At 34.9% G+C, this 27,344-nt stretch overlaps 1 long non-coding RNA gene across 1 annotated transcript; it reads right to left on the bottom strand.

Moving 5' to 3' along the window:
- LOC132752287 (uncharacterized) lies at nucleotides 1-27,344 on the bottom strand. The gene is made up of 2 exons (XR_009628798.1): nucleotides 25,071-27,344; nucleotides 1-236 (listed from the first exon to the last, which is right to left on the bottom strand). It is a non-coding gene; the product is annotated as an uncharacterized LOC132752287 (long non-coding RNA).

Consider the following 27,344-nt stretch of genomic DNA (forward strand, 5'->3'; position numbering starts at 1 on the left):
TGAATGAACTTAAATCTTTTGAGTTCTAAGTTTGTCTATATCACAGTAATGTGTTAAGTTTCCATGCCTAGTAAGGAAATTATGTTTATACAACCTTGTCATATTATTACGATGCGGGATTTTAAAGTAAATCCTATAAGGAATGAAGAAGTTGGAGTGAAAATACCAGTTTCTCGAAAAAAATCTAAGTTCAAGGGGGACATAATTCTGGAAATAGTCTTGCTAGAGTATTTAACCTTCGAGTGATAATAAGAAACATATATATGAAGTTTGAAGTAGATACATTAGGAAATAAAGAAGTTATTTAAAAAAGACAACATTTTTTTCCCCTAAAAAATCTAAGTTCAAGGGAGGTAATACTGATAATTTTTGTGCCAGAGTTATAAACCTTGTCACATATGATGTGGTTGATGACCAGAAACTTAAATTTAAAGTTTGAAGTAAACACCTTAAGAAATAAAGAACATATAGTGAAAAAGCTGAAAAATTTAAATCAGAAATCTTGAAATTCAGGCTATTTGTTGCCATAGCAACCAGAATTTTCAACATAGGAAGAAAAGAAAAAGATGTGCATAATCTCCAGACTGCCATCTACCCATATTTCAAGTTTCATAAAAATATTTTCAGTACTTTTTGAGTTATCACTGGATCCAGTTTATGTGTTAAATTTGCCATATTTTCAGACTATTTTTTGCCATAGCAACCAGAATTTTCAACACAGGAAGAAAAAAAAAAGACGTGCATAATCTCCATACTGCCATCTATCCATATATCAAGTTTCATAAAAATATTTTCAGTACTTTTTACGTTATCACGGGATCCAGTTTTGTGGACGGACGGACTGACGGACAGACAGACCGACAGACGGACGGAGGGTAAACCTAAAGTCCCCTCCGGTTAAACCGGTAGGGGACTAATTATTTGCTTATTAAGGTTTGAAAAACTTGCCAAGTGAGAGAATTAGTTATGGAAAAAAGCACACATTGCAAATCTAATCCGTTGCACTCCAGAAGAGAAGTTAAAGTGACTTTCAATGACTTCTTTTTAACTGCTGTAAATCAGGCCAATCAAGATAAGAAAAGGAAAACTAATAAACCAGTTCTTTCAGCAAATAAAAAGCTCTGCGGTGAGAATTTTATAATCAGTAAACAAGTTTGTTCAGCAATGAAAAAGCCTGAGAATGATATTATCAGTTAAAGGGTGGAACATGAACTTAAAAACAGTAAGTGATAAAACACATAAAGAATTGTAAATTTGAAAAAAAAAAGTTAGAGGTAGAGATCAGGAAAAATAAAAAAAGAAGTAAAGCAGCAAAACAATAACAGAAAGTGCAACCAAACATAAAGACTGTGCCTTCCAAAACATAAAAGAAAATATTCCTGTGTATGGATCTAGGGCAAAGCAAGATATCAAACTTGATAAGAAAAACTTTGTTTAGTTTGATAAGAAAATCTTTGTTTATACTACATTCAAAGGATTGTTGAGGAAATTTTGAATGAACATAGGCAAAACACTTCCTTTTGTGTGAACAGTGAAAGCATTTGCAATGATCACTTCAATATGTATATCATCCTATAATTGCCAACTTTAGGGATTATGGTGATGTGGAACATATAATGAACAATGTCAGAAGGCTTCGTAACACGCCTTTCTCAGTTGATAGAGATTATCCCCCTGAAATTTATATCAAATTAGATGTACAAACTATACATATTGTTACAACCATAAAGAAGTAGTGTTAATAAAGTGATGTTTTAACATTGTTAACAAAAATAAGTGTACAGAAAAAAGTTAATGCTTTCAACATTCTTTTGAGTGGTGCCAAAGTCCCTCTCGTCAAAAAGGCAACCTGGTAAATACTCCTTAAGTTCTTGTGTAATTATTTTTAAATGAAGTAGATTTTCAGAAATTGTCAGGACTTTGCTGTTTTATTCACAGACACTTTGGGTTTGGAGCTCAAAACGCCTATAAAATCCAAATAAAATGCATATTTGTCGATCCCAGCACATGTACCGATCATATATATCAAAAAAACTTAATATAAGCCGTTTTGAAAAAATTTCATATTTCAACATCAATAAAAATACACAAGATAAAAATGTTTGCCGGAAAAAATCCGCACCCCTACCGTCATAATCACAATGTATTTTATTCCGTTTCCAATATTTTCACATAATCCTTTGGTCCATTGACACAGAAGATATAATTCTTCACGATGATGGTCAATTTTAAACTTCAACGGAATATAAACAACGCAACCGCCGAAATAAACATTCAGATTATTTTGATAGTTGTCATTTACACTGAAAATGTGTACTTAAATACATGCATGTGTTGTTGAAAATATATCTGATTTCGGATGTAACTTATTCGGACATGCAATTACGGATTGGGAAAATTTTATCCAAAAAAGACAAGAGCCATGTCAACATGGTCATCCCTCGCTGAATGTGTTTGCTCATTGGAAGAATATAAATGTAGTAGAGTAGAATAATTCAAATTTAAAAGGTCTTTTGATAATGACTAGAACTCCGCGAGTTGGATGTGTCGCCTTGTGAACAATATAGTTTAAGAGAAATGGCCAAGACAAAAATAAAATTTGAAAATCAACAAAGGGCAATAACTCAAAAAATAAGAAATGCAGATCAGCAGTATCTGTGCACTGCACTTTTTATCAATAAGATCTATCATCCTATTAAGTTTCAAGTCTAAAGCTTTTATAATTTATGAGAAATGGCCTGGAAAAAAAAATAAAGTATGAAAATTAACAAGGGGCAATAACTCAAAAAATAAGAAGTGTAGAGTACCGGTTCTTGTGCACTGCACTTCAGGTCATTATAAGAAGCATGCATATCAAGTTTGAAGTCAATCCGACTTATAATGACTGACCTATGCTCCGGACAAGCTTTAGGGGACGCCGACACCGCCGACAAAAGTAACCCCTATGTGGCCTTTTTAAAGGCGACACAAAAACTGATGACTGAAGTGATTACAGATTTGATAAGCTGAAAGGGTAATGAGCATTTTGAATTTGGTTTATGGAAAGAGCTCATGATGACGCATTCAAGTCTGTTAATAGTACCTCTCAACTCAGAGATTTGATAGATAAGAAGCCCTTGACACTTGTTTTAATTGCTATTGTTGATATAAACTTTGGTCATTATAGAGGTCTGTTTAGGACCTTAATGTATGACAAATAAATAGTAAGACGACCTTGACATTGATTTAATTCACGGGAAACATAGTGAATCAATACGATTATAGATATATTTTGCAGGTTGCATGTAATTATATGTGAACTTATACACATATATAAAGAAGAGCGTGATTTAATTGACATATTTTACTGAATTTGTGATACAGTGAAACCTGTGTAGACACTTTATCATATTTTAATAGTCAGTGAACATTAACATTGTGCCATTATCATTTGAAGGTTTGTCTGGTACTGGTACTGGTTGGTCTTATTTATTACTATTGATTCATCTTTTTTGAGTCACAAATGAGCAATGCTTTATTTGTATTAATTTAGTATTTGTGTAAACATGTATATTGGAGTAAAACAGTAGTTTGCACAAAATCATACATGTTAGATTAGGCATAACTTGTGAAACAGCAGTTGAGCTTGCATTTTATAGATCAAGTTTTGCCCGAGCTGACATGTGTTGTCATTGTGGTGGAGTAGATGGTTACATTGACCAAGATCTTAGTAAGAAGTTTAAAACAGTTTTACCAGTATGTAAGGCTTGTGCTGATGCTGAGTTTGTACCTTTTCTTGCTAGACTGTTGGAAAATCTCAGACTAAATCTGGGAACTGAATTAAGATTTGCATATACTGACTGAGCTTAATAATCTGATATAAACTGAGCTAGAAAATATAGGTTTGAAAGTATTGTAAAGCAGTATTGCAAGAAAATGCAACAATGTGGAGATAGCAACCATGCAATGACAACATTGTTGGGTTTTCTTGTGACACAGCACAGTTAACACTAGTCATCACATTCTAGTCATACAATTGTGTTCTGTTTTGTTCTTTGAAAATGGATTTTAATACATAACAAGAGGGCCATGATGGCCCTGAGGTCGCTCACCTGTATATAGGCCCCCGGAGCAGGGCCAGTTTAAACCCCAGGGCTTTTATTTGAGCAAACTTGGAAGACACCCATTAGAAGATGTTTCATGACGTTAAGTTTTTACTACACACATATAATGAAAAACAATGACCTCCGCCCCCCCCCCCCTTTGGCAGGGCCAATTTAAACTCAAGGGCTTTCATTTGGACAAACTTGGTAGACACCAACAAAAAGATGTTTCCTGCTTAAAATCTAAACTCTAGCTATTTGGGTTTTTTCAAAGAAGATTTTTAAGTTATTGCCATACACATATATGGAAAATCAATGACCCCCGGGGCGGGCCAATTTTGACCCCAGGGCTTTTATTTGAACAAACTTGGTAGACACCAACAAAAAGATGTTTCCTGCTTAAAATCTAAACTCTAGCTATTTGGGTTTTTTCAAAGAAGATTTTTAAGTTATTGCCATACACATATATGGAAAATCAATGACCCCCGGGGCGGGCCAATTTTGACCCCAGGGCTTTTATTTGAACAAACTTTGTAGACACCCATTAGAACATGTTTCATGCTAAATATCTTAGCTCTAGCTCTTTGGGTTCTTTAAAAGAAGATTTTTTAAGTTTTTACTATATGCATATAGGGAAAATCAATGACCCCCCGGGGCGGGGCCAATTTTGACCCCAGGGCTTTTATTTGAACAAACTTTGTAGACACTCCTAGATTATAGTTTCATGCTTAATATCTAAACTCTAGCTATATGGGGTTTTTTCAAAGAAGATTTTTTAAGTTTTTGCTATACACATATAAGGAAAACCAATGACCCACGGGGCGGGGCCAATTTTGACCCCAGGGCTTTTATTTGAACAAACTGTGTAGACACCCATTAGAACATAAATATCTTAGCTCTAGCTCTTTGGGTTCTTTAAAAGAAGATTTTTATGTTTTTACTAAATGCATATAAGGAAAACCAATGACCCACGGGGTGGGGCCAATTTTGACCCCAGGGCTTTTATTTGAACAAACTTTGTAGACACCCATTAGAACATGTTTCATGCTAAATATCTTAGCTCTAGCTCTTTGGGTTCTTTAAAAGAAGATTTTTATGTTTTTACTAAATGCATATAGGGAAAATCAATGACCCCCCTGGGGCGGGGCCAATTTTGACCCCAGGGCTTTTATTTGAACAAACTTGGTAGACACCCATTAGAAGATGTTTCATGCTAAATATCTTAGCTCTAGATCTTTGGGTTTTTTAAAAGAAGATTTTTTAAGTTTTTACAATATGCATATAGGGAAAATCAATGACCCCCTGGGGCGGGGCCAATTTTGACCCCAGGGCTTTTATTTGAACAAACTTGGTAGACACTCACTAGAAGATGTTTCATGCCAAATATCTTAGCTCTAGCTCTTTCGGTACTTTAAAAGAAGATATTTGAAGTTTTTTATTTTGGTTACCATGGCAACCAGAGTTCTGCATGGAATTAAATTCTTTGAACAATTTTTAAAGGTGACCACCAAAGGAACATTCCTGTGAAGTTTGGATGAAATTGGCTTAGTGGTTTATGAGGAGATGTCATTTAAAGTAAAAGTTTACGGACGGACGCCGGACGGATGCCGGACGAAAAGCGATCACAAAAGCTCACCCTGTCACTTTGTGACAAGTGAGCTTAAAAGTGAAACCATTTTGGTTGTTTTTATAGTATATAAATATTTCATTTACAATGTATATCATTATGAATATATATGAATCATGATAGTAAGCAACACATTAAGTAGCATATTAACAGTCCATATAAACCGTATCATATCTACATTTGTCGATTGACAGGGTATAAAAAAAAAATCCTGCCTACCGACCCTATTTATTTTGGCCTCTCCACCAGAAACATGCAATTTTTTTTTTAAGCCTAAACACTTGTGATCATGGTTTTAACTGGGATGTACCTGCTCAAGAGCTGATCAAACCTATAAATGAAAGTGATGAAAAATGTGATACAGACATTTCTAAGTCCTAAAACATATTTCTTTATCTGAGGCACAAGGAATGAATAAAACACTGAAAAACTTTGCTATACAAACTGAAAGTTGTACATTCTTAAATCATGTTCATGAACTGTTTTGTTTGTTTGTTTCATTTTATGCCTTTTTCCAACAGTATTTCAGTCATATAGGCGGGTAGTTTCCTAACCATTGTTCCTGGAGAGTTACGCCAGTACCAGACTACCTTCCTCCGCGCTAAACTACCAAAGCATCTCCCGGGGATCGAACCCACGCCAGAGAGGTAACTGGAATAGAAGTCATCGACTCTAACCCCTCGATCACGGAGGCGGTATGTAAGAGACAAGCAACTATCGATTGATATTTAGGAAACTACCCGCCTATATGACTGAAATACTGATGGAAAAGGCGTAAAATGAAACAAACAAACAAAACAAAGTGTCTTACATACATCTCCAAAATATATTTTTAATATTTTAAGATGAGATAAGAAATTAAAAAAATATCATTTTTGTGTACTGAATAATATTCAAAGTTATGCTATAATATTATTACATTACAGGTCGAGTTTCTCTCTTTAACATGAATAATGGGCCTCAGCAATGAATGGTCTGGAAAACTCATATCTGACTTCCCACAACTTGCATTCCATAAGCTAGAGAGTTGGGACCAGACTTGCCTCAATTGTTGGTTTAACTTGACCTGGCTGCAGTATAAGCAAGTTTCTATTACCTATCTTATTGAGCTACTGTAATGTCTGCTATAACATAGTTACTGGACAAGTATTAGAGGTGTAACGATTCATGGATGCATCGCGATCTGTCTTGTCCCCGATGTATGCATCGTAATGAAATAACAAACTCCAATATATTGCGATGCAATACATATTTCACCTCCCGATGTATCGATACAGCGGGAAGGTATCGCAATACACTAACAATATCTTCCAGGAATATAAGGACAAACGTATTTTTTGAAAGACTGAAGAAAGAAAAATAGCTCGGATGAAAACAATAAACAAGCGCGACTATTATCATACCATTGTTGTCATCTCGTCTCCCCATGTCCGCAATCATTTAATGGTTACTAACCAGGTTTTTTCAATTCCATGTAAATGGGCTGGTGTTCTTTGAATTTGTTTATAATAAAAACATAATTAGAGATCTGTGCGATTTCAAGAAAAAACAACCTACAAACATGAATTTTATTTTGTAGCACTTAAATGTCGGATTAAAATAGTGATGATGACAACATCCCCATGTGATATTCGTCACGTATTTATACTTTCATTTCCGTTGACATCATTTTCCCGTAAAAAAACAGCAAAGCAAACAAACAGAAAACATGAAGACTGCAAAAAATGTAGACGGGGAAATTACAGTCAATCCTCCCTGGTCATATTAGTCACGAGTTTTGGGAAAATTGTAGTTTTTGGGGAACCATGAGACAGTGTTGTATAATGTGGAAGACGTGGAGTGTTTGCAAAATCAAAATAAAATACTCTGGGGTTGAGCACAAATCTTTTGAGAAAACTGAGACTGAAACTTATAAACTGTCATTTTTAGTTGTTGACCTAAATGTAGATCACTTGTTACTATTTTTTTCACAAGAAAAAATCTTTAGTGGTGTATTGTAAGACTGAAATTGTTAAACTGCCATATTTACAGTAGTGGACTTTAGTGTTAGAATAGTTAGTAGATATCAATTTGCTGTTATGGTTTAATTAAAAATACTTATAATCCTCAAGTAATCAGAAAAGTAAATTGTTAAAAGATGAAAATCGGAAACCAAGTTATAACAACAAGTTAAAAGAGTTTATTTTTTTGTTATTGTAATAGTTTTATATTATATTCGTAATTATGCTGTAAACAAATGGCCAATTTTTTTATATACTAAGTCTGAAAGTCAGTATCGTGATACGTATCGCATCGCAACATAAGAATCGCAATATGCATCGCATTTCTTCAAAGTATGCAATACATATCGTGAATCGCATCGTTTTGAAAAACAAATATCGTGATATGTATCGTGACAGAAAAAAATGGCAATGCACAGCCCTAACAAGTATGGGTAGAGAGATTCAACAATGCAGCCATCTGGTTTCTAAATCTATTTACTAATGATACTACAGAGGTGATGCCAGGTGAATTTAGGTGGGGCTTATCAGCTAGTGGCTACTACTAGCTGACAGATAGCCAGTCAATATATTACAGCTACGTAATCAATCAAACTGCACCAAGCTCTGTGAAGGAGGCATTCAGATTGGCTTGAATAATGCCTGTCAATCCAGAACTAGAACTATCACTAAATGTGATTAATACCCCCCACAAGACTGCCTCGGAAATGAGCATGTTACTAGTAACAGAATACCTTGTAAAAGAATTGAAATATAGAGTTATGGTTGTGGGCAATTAAAGATAGTTGTGGTTCTTGTATGTTTCCTTTCACTGTGGTTGGCCATTGATGAAGTTTTATTGAATTACTCTGTAATAAGTCAAGAAAGACAAAGAAAAGGAACAAAGGGCAATAACTCTATAAATACTGAAGATGGAGTTATAGTTCTTGTGTACTGCACTTCCTCTTTTTGTGCTTGACCATTGTATGAAGTTGTTTTAAATTTCAACCAGTACCTTTTAAGTTATGCTCCAGACAAGGAAAAGTATCAAAGGGCAGTAACTCTGTATTTTGTCAAAATGGAGTTATGGCTCTTATGCACTGCACTTCCTTTTAATGTCCTTGACAACTGTATGAAGTTGTATTGAATTCCAAACAGTAGTTTTCAAGTTATGCTCTGGACAAGGAAAAGTAACAAAGGGCAATAACTAATTTGTCAAGATGGAGTTATGGTTCTTGTTCACTGCACTTCCTCTCAATGTGCTTGACCATTGTATGAAGTTATATTGAATTCCAACCATTAGTCTTCAAGTTATGCTCCGGACAAAAAAAGCAATGGAAAAGTAACAAAGGGCAATAACTCTGTAATTAGTCAAGATGAAGTTATGGCTCTTGTGCACTGCACATCCCTTTATTGTCCTTGACAACTGTATGAAGTTGTATTGAATTCCAACCAGTAGTTTTCAAGTCATGCTCTGGACAAGGTAAAGTAACAAAGGGCAGTAACTCTGTAATAAGTCAAGATGGAGTTATTGTTCTTGTGCACTGCACTTCCTCTCAATGTGCTTGACCAATGTATGAAGTTATAATGAATTCCAACAATTAGTCCTCAAGTTATAGTCCGGACAAAAGAAAGCAATGGAAAAGTAACAAAGGGCAATAACTCTGTAATTACTTTAGATAGAGTTATGGTTCTTATGCACTGCACTTCCCCTTATTGTGTTTGACAATTGTATGAAGTTGTTTTGAATTCTAACCAGTAATTTTCAAGTTATGTTCGGACAAGGAAAAGTAACAAAGGGCAATAACTCTGTAATTAGTCAAGATAGAGTTATGGTTCTTGTGCACTGCACTTCCTCTCAATGTGCTTGACCATTGTATGTAGTTATATTGAATTCCAACCATCAGTCTTCAAGTAATGGTCCGGACAAAAGAAAGCAATGGAAAAGTAACAAAGGGCAATAACTCTGAAATTACTTTAAATAGAGTTATGGTTCTTGTGCACTGCACTGCCCCTTATTGTGTTTGACAATTGTATGAAGTTGTTTTGAATTCCAACCAGTAGTTTTCAAGTTATGCACCGGACAAGGAAAAGTAACAAAGGGCAATAACTCTGTAATAAGTCAAGATAGAGTTATGATTCTTGTGCACTGCACTTCCTCTCAATGTGCTTGACCATTGTATGAAGTTATATTGAATTCCAACTATTAGTCTTCAAGTTATGCTCCGGACAAGGAAAATGCAACGGACGTCTGGACCGACCGACCGACCGACCAACCGACCACCGGGTGACTCCTATATACCCCCCCAAACTTCGTTTTTGGGGGTATAAAAAACTGATGCCAGCCAGCTGGTACCACCAACCTTCCCTATTGAAGAAGGAGGCCACATGCAAGACATGCAGATAGTTCCTTAATGTCAGGGGATCTATATAAATATGATATTTTTTAAAGCCTTCATAAATACAAATGTACATGAAGAAAATTAAGAGGAACTTGTCAAATTTTCAACAAGAGCTGTGTATGCCACAAATTAGAGTTGAGATAAGGGGTAAGAAAGGTCGTAAAGTTGCCATTTTGTTTACTAAAAGAATGAAGGAGAATGTTGATTTTCTGTAAAAACTAAATGATCAATTAGGTTATACCAGCCCATACATCTTCACACCACCTAGTAATAATCCATACAGAGGAAGTAAAGTTCTAACAGAAGCTCCACGTGAATCATGTCTTAAACATACTGAAAGGATAACGTCTACCAACTAAGGAAAACAACTTGGAACATGCCATTAGTATAAGGATTGACAGAAAATCAAAGACATTCCGCAACCACGACCAAAAGATTCCACCACTTCAAATGCAGGAAATTATAACTCATTGCTCTTGCAAAACAATGGGTCAGACACAAGCCGTCTCCTTATATTCGTAAGTGAGACCGGACTAGAATTCTAGGAAACGCATGTACTTGGCATATGGATGGACCCATTCTACAGCACCACAACAGTTTGGACAGTTATTTTGTATTATATTTCCCTTAAGTGATTCCCATGTTTCAGTGGTGTACGCTATTATACCTAGGAAACAAACAATCACATTATCAGGAATGTTTCACAGCTTTTATAGACGTTTGTTTACAGAAGGACATCTGACCCAATATGAAACAATCGTCGCAGATTATGAAATAGTGATGCACAATGCAGAGAGTTCAGTCATCGGTTCAAGTATCCATTACACAGATATGTTTGCTTACAAAACATATCAAAGGCATCCCAATAATACAAGTAGAGAATGTTTTATATCAAAACTGCAACAGTACTTATGTCTGTAGGTTTAAGCATAAACCCCTTATTTTGAACACTTGCTATAAAATTTACTAAATATGGTCATATTAATATAGTTTCATCAGAATTTGTGTGTTTTAGACACCTCTTTTTTAGTACAGATATGGTAGAGAGCCAAGAAGGTTCCAACCTTCATCACAGCAGATATGATACAAGCAGTAGACATGCTCATTCAGCACAGAAGTACTTGTGACATAAAGTCAACAAACAAATACATGTATTTATCCTGTCACTTGTATCAATTTCTGCCCGATAACAAGGTGCCGTATATTTTTACTGATCTACGGCACTTGATCACGTGGTATGCATGTTTGCCGGACTACTTTTCAAAAAAAATTATAATATAAACTGTCGTTAAATCTTCTGTGTGTAGAATAACGAATTTTGGAAACGTTGATAAAACTTTGTTTGTTTATTTTATTTCACTCTATAATTTTTCAAGCAAAATAAAACTTATTAAACGTGAAATAAATGTAAAACTTAATTCGTTTGGGACATTAAAATAGCGTACTTGTTTTGATTGTTTTGCACGTGCTGTTTGGCGCTACATTGTGACGTCACGTAAACAATACTTTAAACGTCTGTACAGCGTTAACGACTGAATAAAAGATATTGGTGTTCGAATTCATTTTCTTAGTTAGACCATTTTCTTTCATTCTAGATAGTTTTCACAACAAAATTCGACAAAAAATTGTTTTTATTTATCACATTTTTCAAACAAAATGGCGCCCTCAATGTGAAAATACACAGGGAGATAATAAGAACGGCGAGTGCATTGTTGTAGAATAATGCACACTTCGGGCCTTCTTTGTTTATATAAAAACATTTCCGATAGTGTGATTAAAGGTAGTTTGCCTAATAAAATTCTTTTTAAAAAACGGTGACAGGATAAATAGAATAATAGATTGGTGCCGTGGATGGAGAAAGTTTATCTGGCTCTGCTCCGGAATTTATTGGGTTCGCCTTCGGCTCACCCAATAAATTCCTCCGCCTCGCCAGATAAACTTTCTCCATCCACGGCACCAACCTATTATTCTCTATGTATTAGCTAACCAGAAGGATGGACACTAGAGTTCGAGGAAAGTTTTAAATGATGTGACTCACAGAGCAGGATGCAAGAAGCCAGAATTGATAAACTCAATTTCCCTGAAAAAAATAAATTAGAAATCTGTAGGGATTTTTCCAGGTACCACAATAGCTATGTACACTGGTAAGAACTTTGTACCTAAGTAAAACTTTCTCTTATTCAAAAAACATTTTTTTTCTAATTCCATAATGAAAATCATTGACCAATGTTTAAAGTAATTGTTTATGACACATGGTAAATGGTTAGGGGATATATACAATAGCTTGCCATAAACATGTTGTGCTTAGGTAAGCTAAAAACTTGAGGCTTATATTAATTTAAAGGCACTTCTTCTACGGACAAAAAGTAATGAACAGATAGACAATGATGAGATTTTAAAAATATTCTAAATAGATTTCAGGATTGAGAAGTGAGAAATATATATGAGCAGCGTCATGACAAAACCAACATAATGGGTTTGCGACCAGCATGGAGCCAGACCAGCCTGCGCATCCGCGCAGTCTGATCAGGATCCATGCTGTTCGCTATCAGTTTCTCTACTTGTTATAGGGTTTGTAAGCGAACAGCATGGATCTTGATCAGACTGTGGGGATGCGCAGGCTGGTCTGGATCCATGCTAGTTGCAAACCCATTATGTTGGTTTTGTTGTGACACGGCTCATATGTAGAACAGATTCATAAAATTGATTGAATACAGACATTATTGCCTGAGGAAACATGAAGATGGCAAGCAGGATGAGGTACGTAAGATTGTAAAGACTGAAATGAGGAAACTTGCAAAATTATTTATTGAATTTATGACACTCTTCAGCTGCGAAAGAACAGGTGAAGATATATTCAAATGTCTTTATCTATCTGATTTAATCAAAGTTATACAAAATACAGTGTCAGTTGACAAACACACAGAAAAACATGGACAACAACTAATGATTGATGCAGTGATTTTAAGGTCATTAAAGACAATGAAAGGCTTCTATGGTGAGTCAATGCAAGATAGTTTAATAACTTCAGAGATGCATAACAAGCACAAATCTTGTGATATTTATCACTAGGCAGACATGTATTAAAAACTCCTTGAAAAATCTCACAAACTACAAAATTTACCTAGTGAACCAGCAGTTAGAAAGTTAAAAGACTTTATTAATACAGGGCTCAGACTTTGACAGCCTACACTAGACAAGAGTATTCATGGTTAAGAAGTCTTGTAGCATCTCGTCTTACATTACATGGATGACCATGAAGAACAATATTTGCTTGGAGGTTTTCTACCTTTCTTAACTTCCTTACATTTTTAGACAATGGTAGGAGGAATATTCCAGTATTGATACCGGTTGATGCATATTTGGAATAAAGAAGAAAATTTTTTTTTTGCTGCTGGAAGTGCAGGTTCTCATTGCTCTCGTCGGTGTGGAGTTGCTGGAGTTCGCAAAAAAGCCAATATCAAGATACCTATAAAAGCCACTTAAATGAGGCATTGATATAAGGAAAACCTTTGACATTTGGGCCGCTTCATTTTTGACAGAAGGGACAGAATTTTAATATTTTAGGTAGAGGACCTACAGATAATACCATATAACAAATATCAAAGGTCTGGGACTAATACTTTCAGACAAGGTGTTTATAAATTTCCATTTTTGCAACACTTTTTCTGGCCCCATGACCTACTTTTGCAACAGACCTGAACCATTTGAAAATCTTTGGAAGGGGACCACCAAAGGATCATTCCTATAAAGTTTGGTTACTGTACAGTCATAGGTTTTAGAGGAGATGTTGTTTAAAGTTAATTGTTGATGACGTTTAAAGTTAGATAGCAAGTTCAAACCCTATTCGGTAGCGCAGACAGACAGACAGATGGATGGACAGACTGACAAACAGAGGGTTAACTTAAAGTCCGGTTAATCCGGTAGGGGACTAATAAAGAATAAGGTTTCTGTGAATTTTGTAGGGCTAATTTTGTAAAATCTGACCAATGGAAACACAAGAAAACCTGTCAAAGTAAGTTTCCTGGGAAAAAGAGTGATGCTCCTATCAAAAATTCAAGGTAACTAAATTCCTCAAGCTTACACAATTACAAACAGCTACAATCAGGTGAGACAAGATCATTTGAAAGTTCTAATTTAGTCAGACAAAATTATTCTCTAGTATGGGCAAAGACGTTTAGAGAAGACTGGTAAACATGTAAGATGGTAAACATGTAAGATATTAATGCATTTTATGTTTATTATGATACATATAACAGGTTATGGATATGAACGGGGATGAGCTAAAACTTCTTGCTGATCCCCTGGGTCATTCGGTAGAAATATACTGAAACATATACAAACTTCAAACAGCATTACTAGAAAGAAGTCTCAGGTGGCCAGGATACGGTCAGCAGTTGAAGATGGAAAAATGAAAAGTTGCTGGGGACAAAACCTTGATAAAATTGTTTAGAAACGCAAGTAGTGCAGTTCTTTTATGTCCAATAACAAGAAATTACAGGGTGAGTGGAATATAAGTTTACCCTATATGATAAAAGACATTGTCACAGAACTTAATTTAACTTTGAATTTGGACACTTTGTACCATTTTCAGCTCCACTTTAAAGAAACAGTTGTTATACTCAGCTTTGATGCCATTTCCTTTCCAATCTGATAACATAAACATTTTAACTTTATTATTTTTCAATAAATTGTATTTAAACTTGGACAAATAGCTCTTTTGGACAAGACAGACTAAAATTGACTTTGAACTTTTTTTTGTTAAATTTGCTATAATTGGCTATACCTGTAACATAAATTGGTGGATTTTGTTCATACTTAGACATAAAACCTCTTTGACAAGGCCTGAAAATAAACCAAAATGAATTTGACCTTGATTCATAAATGACATTGAAATTCATTGGCAAATTATTATTATATTTTGCTTGATTTTTTGGCTTAATTTTCCCTTACTTTCACAAATTATCTTATTTAATAGAAAACGTTCAGGAGAAGTAACTGTTGAATGATTGAAAAAGGAGGATTTTCTGAAATGTTCAGTGAACCAAAATGTAGATGAAGAATTCTATTGCAATCTGAACTTTATATATCAACAGGAAGTATATTTTTATAAGACCAAATGGTAAAATGCCATTTCGGGATGCAGATGTATTAAGAGAAGTTTCTCTTCAAGCAGTCTTTAAACATGCAAAGAGAATAACCTCAACAAGCTTAAGAAAGCAGCTTGCCAGAATGTGCCAGGTTTTGATTTTGACTGAGAGCTGCCAAGACATATTGGCAAGGTTCATGGGGGACAATATTAGAATTCACCGTGCATACTATCGATTACCACAAAGCACACTTGAAGTGGCTAAAGTTTTTATAATTCTTCATCTATTCAACACTGGGAAATTTACACGAACTGATGTGGATCTGCAAGATACTGATGTCCAAACATTTGTTGGTAAAAAAATATTTTTATATTGTATAAAGACTGATGATAAATAATTATTATTTAGCTTTTATTTATTAACGATAAGCAATGCATGTATTTGATATTTTCATATTTAACCATTAGCATGCTAAATATTTTAAATGGACTTGTCAATTTACTCTATTTCATAATGAAAATAAACTCGGTTTAAAAGGGGCACACTTCCATAAGAGGATAAATTAAATTGAACAAGTTAGCATGGCCATTCCCTGTCGAAAGTGTTTGCTCATTGATAGAATGTATATGTAGTAGATCAATTTAAAGTGATCTTTTGGTAATGAAAACTGATGGCCGAAGTGTTTTTACAGATTTGAAACCTATGTACATCAGCTGACAATTTATGTCTCATCAGAATTGAAGTCTGTGTCTCTAAAAGTACAGCAGTTCAATAGGGTCATCCAGCTGGCACAAACAAGGCTACTGATGTATAAAAAACGCAGAAGTGGTGAAATAGATGCCATCAGGTAGATTTTGTTAGTTTTAACAGTTTGTAGTATTTAAGTTGGTTCATTTTACATTTATTTAAAAGTAGACTAACTACTGGACACAACATCCCTCAGCAGCTTTTTTGTTCTTACAAGACATATATTTCTAGCCTATTTGAAAATAGAACTTTGGTTGTGATATTAAATTAATAACAAGTGATACTTTAACAATATGATTTTTTAATTTTGTATTATTGTATAGAAGTACAATGTTTGTTTGTTTCATTTTACGCCTTTTCCAAACAGTATTTCAGTCATATATGCGGGTAGTTTCCTTACCATCGTTCCTGGAGAGTTACACCAGTACTAGACTAACTTCCTCCGCGCTCAACTACCACAGAATCTCCCGGGGATCAAACCCACGCCAGAGAGGTAACTGGATTAGAAGTCATCGACTCTAACCCCTCTACCACGAAGGCGGTATAGAAGTAGGAAATCAAAATTTTACTGCAAAAAAAGTGTTTTTGCTTATACTTTTGGAAGTCATTTTACATTTTGCTTGCAAACTTAGAAGCTATGCTGGAAGAACCAGGAATTTAGATGAACTTGATCAGTCTTTATATGGATTTTGATATTTTTAACATAAAGTACTCCTTTTTTGTATATATTTTGGCAACCATTGGGTATATTTGCACAATATTTTGGTATTTCGTGCTGCTCCATACAGTCCTGTAAGGCTAATTTAAAGTTCTAAATGTTAATGAGTTACTTTTAACTATCCTATACACACTGATGATAGTAATTTAGACATAAAATGAATTTTGGCATTTGATGGTTTTGTTACAATATAAAGAGAAATAGTTATGTTCGTTAACTTGTCATAATATAAATACTTGATACCATCTGTAAAATTATTTAGAAATGATAAATGTTAACATTCTTTGTGAACATCAAATGTCAGACATGTAAATACTTAATTTGTCATTTAATTATTTGTTATTGAAAAATGCCTTATTCATGTTTTTCCAGAAAAATCTTAATTTGTAACCTTCTTTTCTTTATTAGTATGACCCAAAGACAGACCAACGAAAGAGTGTCGGAACTGGAGGAGAAGGTGCGCGAAATGCGCATGTTGAATGCACGACTGCATACCAAAGTTTATAGGTTGGAAGAAGAGATAAGAAGAATGGATGAGCGTTTGACCGGCATGGGGCAGAAAGTTACAGCATGCCAGAAAGAGAAGAAAGAGTTGAGGGAGGAGCTAGAGAAAATGAAGCGAATAGTAGATGTAAGTATAAAAAGAATTTTGAATATCAGCAAAATGCTTTTAAGCAATTCATTTTTCCATTCCATTCAATGCAATACCCACTTTATGAACAGAGAATATTGATGTTTTTTTCGTTAGCTTCACCTTTTTTTTTTTATCCTGAAACGTTAAGTATCAGGTATACAAAAATCTTATGATGCATGTTTTACATGTATGAAATAAGGGAAAATAAAACTATTCAGTTGTATTTTTATGTACGAAGTATTTGAGGGAAGGAAATGTTATGATTAAATATATCAATTTTGCAGGAGTATGAAGTAGAGATGGAGACAGATGAGGGAAAAGAAGCAGCAGGTTGTAGTATGGAAGGAGAAGGGAAGTTGGCATGTACTGGAATGGAGACAGAGGAGGTGAAAGATGATAAGACGGAGGAGGAGCAGAGTCTACTGGAATGGAGGCAGAGGAGGTGAAAGATGTTAAGACGGAGGAGGAGCATAGTTGAGCGGAGTGGGGAAAAATTGTAGTTTAGATGTTATAGTAATTATATATTAGATTAGATAAACCTTTGTAAATTTTTTTGTATTTAACTGTGTAAGGTTTCTTATGATATATATTTTGCTTCTGACTTTTTTAGTAAAAATTTGCTGATTATATGTATACTCAAATTACATGATTAACATTTAAGACCAACATAGTGTGTTTGCGACCAGCATGGATCCAGGCCAGCCTGCGCATCCACACAGTCTGATCAGGATCCATGCTGTTCGCTACCAGTTTCTATACTTGTAATAGGGTTTGTAAGTGAACAGCATGGATCCTGGCTAGACAGCGAAGATGCAGAGGCTGGTCTGGATCCAAGCTGGTCCCAAACCCATTATGTTGGTTTGTCCTGACACGGCTCAAATATTTCTATTTCGAAGCATTTTATTTATGGCTACTATGTTTTTCTTGAGTACAGTTTTATTCTTTATTATACAAAAGCCAAATACGTTTTCTGTGACAGTAACTTTTTCTGTACAGTGTTTCTTATATATACAAGATATGTTTGTAAAACATGTATGCCCCCTATCAGCAGCCAATTAGTCATGTGATAAGGTTATTATGCATGACTTCTGACCCAATAGGGGTCATCTGATTGGTCATAACCAATCACCATACCAAGTTTGAAGTTCCTAGGCCTAAGGGTTCTTTTGTTATTGATCAGAAACCGTTTTTAATTAAAAGGTCAATGTGACATGACCAATCACCATACCAAGTTTGAAGTTGCTAGGCATAAGGGTTCTTAAGTTATTGATCGGAAAGCATTTTTACCTACAAGGTCAATGTGACCTTGCCCTTTAACCCCTTAACCCCAAAATCAATAGGGGTCATCTGATTGGTCATGACCAATCACCATACCAAGTTTGAAGTTCCTAGGCCTAAGGGTTCTTTTGTTATTGATCAGAAACCGTTTTTAATTAAAAGGTCAATGTGACCTTGACCTTTGACCCCTTGACCCCAAAATCTATACGAGTCATCTACTGATCATGACCAATCACCATACCAAGTTTGAAGTTCCTAGGCCTTAAGGTTCTTTAGTTATTGATCGGAAACCGTTTTTACCTACAAGGTCAATGTGACCTTGACCTTTGACCCCTTGACCCCAAAATCAATAGGGGTCATCTACTGATCATGACCAATCACCATACCAAGTTTGATGTTCCTAAGCCTTAAGGTTCTTTAGGTATTGATCGGAAACCGTTTTTACCTACAAGGTCAATGTGACCTTGACCTTTGACCCCTTGACCCCAAAATCAATAGGGGTCATCTACTGATCATGACCAATCACCATACCAAGTTTAAAGTTCCTAGGCCTTAAGGTTCTTTAGTTATTGATCGGAAACCGTTTTTGCTTTCAAGGTCAATGTGACCTTGACCTTTGACCCCTTGATCCCAAAATCAATAGGGGTCATCTACTGGTCATGACCAATCACCATACCAAGTTTGAAGTTCGTAGGCCTTAAGGTTCTTTAGTTATTGATCGGAAACCGTTTTTTTGCTTTCAAGGTCAATGTGACCTTGACCTTTGACCCCTTGACCCCAAAATCAATAGGGGTCATCTACTGGTCATGACCAATCACCATACCAAGTTTGAAGTTCGTAGGCCTTAAGGTTCTTTAGTTATTGATCGGAAACCGTTTTTGCTTTCAAGGTCAATGTGACCTTGACCTTTGACCCCTTGACCCCAAAATCAATAGGGTCATCTACTGATCATGACTAATCACCATACCAAGTTTGAAGTTCCTAGGCCTTAAGGTTCTTTAGTTATTGATCGGAAACCGTTTTTGCTTTCAAGGTCAATGTGACCTTGACCTTTGACCCCTTGACCCCAAAATCAATAGGGGTCATCTACTGGTCATGACCAATCACCATACCAAGTTTGAAGTTCCTAGGCCTTAAGGTTCTTTAGTTATTGATCGGAAACCGTTTTTGCTTTCAAGGTCAATGTGACCTTGACCTTTGACCCCTTGACCCCAAAATCAATAGGGGTCATCTACTGGTCATGACCAATCACCATACCAAGTTTGAAGTTCGTAGGCCTGAAGGTTCTTTAGTTATTGATCGGAAACCGTTTTTGCTTTCAAGGTCAATGTGACCTTGACCTTTGACCCCTTGACCCCAAAATCAATAGGGGTCATCTACTGGTCATGACCAATCACCATACCAAGTTTGAAGTTCCTAGGCCTTAACGTTCTTTAGTTATTGATCGGAAACCGTTTTTGCTTTCAAGGTCAATGTGACCTTGACCTTTGACCCCTTGACCCCAATATCAATAGGGGTCATCTACTGGTCATGACCAATCACCATACCAAGTTTGAAGTTCCTAGGCCTAAGGGTTCTTTAGTTATCACTCGGAAACCATTTGGTCTACGGACCGACGGACCGACCGACGGACCGACAAGTGCAAAGCAATATACCCCCTTTTTTTCAAAATGGGGGCATAATAATGGTTTCATAACTGAATGCTTATTGACATAAAGGAAACTTAATAAGGATAACAACAACAGAAATATCTTTCTTTTATTTTATTCTGAAAGGTTCATCACAACATAAAGAAAGAAAGAAATAAATAAATAGACCATTCATGTAATCAAAAATTTTAAATAATATGGAATGAAAACACCTGCAAATTGATAATTGCTTTAAACAACAAAGTTCATTTTTTAGCATGATATGCAAACAAAATGTTTTCTGAAAGAGTTATTTGTAAGACTAAATTTGTTTGTATGTAATTACGTTACTTACCTGTATAGCAGTGTTATTCATTTCCTTTTAAGTGTTATTTATCCTTTCTGCTACAGATACATCTTAAATATGTAAAATGTATGTCATGCTTTCAGTTTGTTGCTAATATTTAATGGTTGTAGTGTTTTTTGTAGCCTCAAATTTCTTGTCATAGGTAGTATTAATATTCAAGTAAAGGCGATCATGGCCCTCTTTTTTTACTTAAGAAATAATATATCCCAAAAAGTGATTTTATCGCTATACAACATCACTGTTTGGAGTTCGGATGCGAGAAATTATATCAAGAGGGCGTAGCCCGAGTGATATAATGATGCGCATCCGAACGACAAACAGTGATGTTATCAAGCGATAAAACCACTGATTTGGATATATTATTTTGATTCTAAAATGACATAAACAAATAAATGTCATGGTCCTTTTGTTTATTTAAGAAATAATATACCCCAAGTATTAATATTAAAGTAAAGGCCATCATGGCCCTTTTTTTATTTAAGAAATAATATACCCCAAACAGTGATTTTATCGCTCAATTATAAACATCACTGTTTGGAGTTCAGATGTGAGGAATCATAACACGAGGGTGTAGCCCGAGTGATATAATGATGGGCATCCGAACGACAAACAGTGATGTCATCAATCGATAAAATCACTGATTTGGATATATTATTTTGGTTCTAACATGACATCAACAAATAAAGTTGCCGTACATGATAGTTAAGCAAAATTGCGCCTGATTTGTTTCTGTACTTATTTTCAGCACATCAAATTTTTAGTGGTTACGTCACATGTATAATGATTACGTCACATGTCTAAATATAGAACATCAAACTGTGCATCTGTTGCATAATAACACACACTTTCATTTCTTCTATGTTTAATAGGGAAAAATGCGGGTCATGTTAGAACTAGTCATAATGTACATATGTATATACTTTGTTACTAAATTTGTTACTTATTTAAATTTTTATTTTAAAGTAAACAAACTTAAATCTATCTGTTTTTATATGTAAACAAACACATTATGTTCCTTAAGTGGATGTCTTTTTTACATATTCACATTTTCAAAAACAAAATATGAACATTGCAGGCTTAACACTAACTTTTTAGAAGGTGGTAAGCCAAACCAAAAGAACTGAAATTATTTGTAACATATAATTATTTTATTGTTTTTGTATTTGACTCTTTGACTAAAGTTTTGAAATGATGACAAACAGTATCATTAACCTTTACATTAAACATATCATATATTTTTAGATATATATTTTTCATCTTATCGTAAATTATATTACCATCTTGCCAAGGCATGCTTTGTACTATCAGTTGTTTTAATGATGTACATTTTATAACTACTTTAGTTTACTGTTTACAGTATTACTAATTAACTACTTTCAGCAGTATGGGACAGAATATCACGTAAGAAACAGAAGAGGACAAGTACAGCCAACTTCATGAGACTATGTGACATATGTGGATATATCTCGACAACATCCTCCATGTTTTACCAACACAAGAAGAAACATGATCAAACCGAAAAAGAAAAAATAGAATACGAGTGAAGTTGGTGCCTAAAAACATTTGCCAGCAAACCTAACCTCAAACGGCATGCAAGAAAATCGATGCATATGACGGAAGTGGAGCTACAACAACCAGTCTGAGAGATCAAAGAGAACACCAAAACCAACAGTGGAGAAGTATGATCCGGAATTTAAATATAAAGTGACCCCTAGATTTAGGATCATTGAAGGAAAGAATCCAAGAACAGAAACAAAACAACCCAAACAAGAAGATGTTGAGGACTGTAAAATCCAGGTACTATATCTTATTACACCCATAGTTTCACCAAATAAAACTCTCCATGATACAACTCTCTGTAGAGACGAATATGGACAAAATAGCGAAAGCAACAAACTAATCATGAACATTGGCAACATCTACGGAATTTTCCAGAAGAACGACAAATGCACGTGTAAAACTGTCTCATCAATAAACTAACCAAGGACTTGGCACAGTGCCAATTACCAGAACGTTCATGTTACTATATATAGTAACATACGTCATTTACATATATGAGCATTTTGTGTACTTTAGCTATTAATTTTCAATGTAAATGTGTCCTGAAGAAGGTCTATAGTGAGACCGAAACTGGTTGACCATCATTAAAAGCAGTTAAACCTACCCTGGTGTTGGTCGTTTTGCACCTCCTATATCCCGCTTTTTCTGTACTTTCATGTAGGTTGAATTAATATTCAAGTAAAGGCCAAATTATATTACAACCATAAATTTATGCCAAGGCCTGAATTGTAATATCAGTTGATATTATGATGTAGACTTTATATATCTGCTTTAGTCCCAGAAGTTAGGATTTCAATTTGAATTATTATGTTATTGTTTTTGTATTTGACACTGACTGAAGTTTTGAAATAATGACAAACAGTATTGTTAACCTTTACATTAAACATATATTTTCAGATTATATATTTTTCATCTAATCATAAATTATATTATCATCTAACCATTAATTTATGCCAAGTCATGATGTACAAGTCTATATATTTTTGTTACTAAATTTGTTACTTATTTAAATTTTTTTATTAAAATAAAGAACCTTAATATTGCCTGTTTTTATTTATGAACACACATTGTGTACCCTAGTGATACAAATAGTCCAGGCATGGAATTTACTTATGCAGGGAGTTTACATTTCCATCCTGGAATTACTAATTGCAACTGTAAATTAAATATATACAGAGATAGAGAAAGACAAAGCAGAATGTTTTGTCACATTAGTTTTGTCTATATGTGATATATGGATGTGATATATGGCATGATATATGGAGTGATATGATGTGATATATGGATGTGGTACGATTTGATGTATGACATGACATATAATGTGATATATGTAATATGGGCATGATATATGACATGATATATAGATATGATATATGGATGTGATGACTTAATATATGATTTGATATATCACATGATATATGATGTGATATATGGATGTCATAAATGGATGTCATATATGGATGTGATGTATGATTTGATATTTAACACGATATATTGACGTGATATATGGATGTGATAAGTCACGTGATATATGGACTTGATGTATGACATAATATGATATATGGATGTGATATATGACATCATTTATGACATGATATATGCCGTGGTTGAATCACGTGGTAGAGTCATGTGGTAGAGTCACATGGTAGAATCACAAGGTGGAGTCACGTGGTAGAGTGATGTGGTGATGTTACGTGGTAGTGATGTGGTGATGTCACGTGGTATAGTCAAGTGGTGGAATCATGTGGTAGAGTAATGTGGTTGTCACGTGGTGGAGTCACGTGGTGACATCACGTGGTAGAGTCTCCTGGTGGAGTAACATGGTGTAGTCACGTGGTAGAGTCACATGGTGGTGTCGCATGGTGTAGTCACGTGGTAGAGTCATAATTTAAACAATACTGAAAGAGGTTTGCTAGGAGAATCTACACACCAAATATCTAAGTTCTAGACCTTGTGGTTCCTGACAAGAAGTTTTTTAAGTTTTTCCTATTGGTTGCCATGGCAACCAGAGTTCTACATGGAATGGAATTCTTTGAACAACTTTGTTAAGGCTTCACACAAGGAACATCCCTATGAAGTTTCATTATGATCTGCCTTATGGTTTCAGAGGAGATGTCATTTTAAAAGTGTAAACGGACAACAGACTACGTACGACAGACGAGACGACGGACGAAGAGTATATGCTCAGATGAGCTAAAAACAGAATTGAATGAACTGGATCAGATGACACTTGCTAGAGTAGTTCTGTTCAACAGAAGAATTGGTGGCAGGACAGAAAGAATTACAATTGAAGAAACCACAAGAGAACATACAGGAATAATGATCAGCATGTGTAGTTGTGCACCTGGATATTTTCATGTGGATATTTTTAGTATTTTTAGAGTAATTGCCCTTGACTTAGTAAAAATTTACAATATTTAACTTGTGTTGCACGTAACTCAAAAAGTTTATGACCTGTAGGCCTGAAAGTGTACAAGAATGTCTGTCAGCATGTGTACGTATGTATCTTGGGGTTTTCTTGTGGATTTATTCAGTATTTGTAGTATTTGCCCTTTACTTAATTAAAGATTTTTAGTTTTCAACTTGGGCACATGTAGCCAAAAAAAACCAAGCAATTATCATAGTATTGCAAGAAATCCATAAGTCCCCTACCAGTTAGAACCTCAGCAACATTCTGATGGGCCATTGGCCATTCAATTTTACCAGTGGATGAATGACATGAATGAACATAAATCTTTTGAGTTCTAAGTTTGTCTATATCGCAGTAATGTGTTAAGTTTCCCTGCCTAGTAAGGAAATTATGTTTATACAACCTTGTCATATTATTATAATGTGGGATTTTAAAGTAAATCCTATAAGGAATGAAGAAGTTGGAGTGAAAAATACCAATTTCTCGAGAAAAAAAACTTAGTTCAAGGTGGAGATAATTCTGGAAATAGTCTTGCTAGAGTATTTAACCTCCTCAAAAATGTTGAGTGATAATAAGAAACATATATATGAAGTTTGAAGTAGATACATTAGGAAATAAAGAAGTAATTTAAAGACAACATTTTTTTTTCATAAAAATTCTAAGGTCAAGAGAGTCAATGCTGATAATTTTTGTGCTAGAGTTGTAAACCTTGTCACATATGATGTGGTTGATGGTCAAAAACTTATATTTAAAGTTTGAAGTAAACACCTTAAGAAATAAAGAACTTATAGTGAAAAAGCTGAAATATTTAAATTAGAAATCTTGAAATTCAGGCTATTTGTTGCCATAGCAACCAGAATTTTCAACATAGGAAGAAAAGAAAAAGATGTGCATAATCTCCAGACTGCCATCTACCCATATTTTAAGTTTCATAAAAATATTTTCAGTACTTTTTGAGTCATCACTGGATCCAGTTTATGCATTAAATTTGCCATATTTTCAGACTATTTGTTGCCATAGCAACCAGAATTTTCAACATAGGAAGAAAAAAAAGACGTGCATAATGTCCATACTGCCATCTATCCATATATCAAGTTTCATAAAAAAAAAAATTCAGTACTTTTTGTGTTATCGCGGGATCCAGTTTTGTGGACGGACGGACTGACTGACGGACAGACAGACGGACGGACGGACAGACGGAGGGTAAACCTAAAGTGGGATCCAGTTTTGTGGACAGACGAACTGACGGACAGACAGACAGACGGTAAACCTAAAGTCCCCTCCGGTTAAACCGGTAGGGGACTAAAAATTGACCTAGAGACATAAGATTTACAAATCGGTGGAGTGTGGGGGCACCTATGTCCTATGGACACATTTCTAGTTTATTCCTCCACTGATTTATTTCAAAATTTAAAATAGACATATATCAACACCTTTATCATATGTGATTAGATTTATAAGTCAGTTTATTCAAATCCATTTCAGTCTTGGGTAATAGTGAGGCAATCTCCAAGCTGTAACGATATTGCACAACATTCTGTACTTTTTTTAACCTCTGACAGTCAAGGTATACATATCATTTACACCTTCATGTTTTCGTATCCTGCCAGCAATTACCATGTTAATTTCCTACCAATTGTCAAACGTGGGAGAATGCTAGTTTTCTTATGCTTTGGTGATGGAGGTAAAAATCCCTTCTCATCTCCTTTTCTGTCACACCCTGGCCATGCCCATATTCTTTCTTCAACGCACCGTGCCTCTTCCAGGAACCTGGTCATTTTTATCTTAAGTGAACACAATTTGGAGTGGAAGTCTTGTTTGGTCCACTGACATAAGACCTTACACACATAAACTGGAAGAGATTTATGACCGATTCAGAAGCAGCCAGGGGAGATTCTTGTCAAGGTCACTGTTGCTTAAAAAAAAGAAATTCAGTTTTTACTTAATTAATTGAGTTTGCTTTGACCTTTTGACACCAAACTTGCTGTGTGCGTAGCTTATATTAAGATGCAGCTTGGGATTACTACTTAGATATCTTAGAGCAAGGTTAAGGAATAAAATTTTCAGCTTCTACTCAATAAATTTTCAGTACACATTGACATATTGATACTTTACTTAACATGTGTGTAGCTTACATGAAAATACACCGGTAAGGGACTAATAATTACAGAATTTTTTAATGCACTAGAAAACTATCTGCTATGAGGCCACAGGAACCTTAGTTAGAATTATGTGTTCTTAGTAAGAACAGATATGCAACTTGTCCTGAATGACCTCCCTTGTTATTCATTATTTGCTGTTGTTTTTTTGTTGTTGTTTTTTTCCCAAGCTACTTTCAGTTGAAAAATGTCTGTTTAAATATAGCCAAGAGGTCATTTCCTATATAGGTTACAGCCTACCTTTCAATAAAAGTTAAAATGGAAGCTTTTTTTAAGAAGAATTGAGAAAAATGAAAGAAAAATCTGTGTTGAACAGACAGGGCTGTACGATATGGCATGGGTGTATAAAGAAAGGACCAATGGGTTATGGTATTAATAATGCCAAGTTTCAACATGCCAACATTCACAGTGGCACACCATGCAAGTTCATAAACTTCTTTACCAGATTCACTATAAAACAGACAGGGCTGTATGATATGGCAGGGGTGTATAAAGAAAGGACCATTGGGCTATGGTATTATTAATGCCAAGTTTCCTGATGCACAGTGGCACATCATGCATGTTCATAAACTTCTTTATCTGGTTCACTATAAAACAGACAGGACTGTATGATATGGCAGGCATTCTTTTTTTTGCTATTTATTAGTGTTGTATGATAACTTA

The sequence above is a fragment of the Ruditapes philippinarum genome, unplaced genomic scaffold (genome assembly GCF_026571515.1).
Source record: "Ruditapes philippinarum isolate M1 unplaced genomic scaffold, ASM2657151v2 ctg5361_1_1_1_1, whole genome shotgun sequence".
NCBI lineage: Eukaryota > Metazoa > Mollusca > Bivalvia > Venerida > Veneridae > Ruditapes > Ruditapes philippinarum.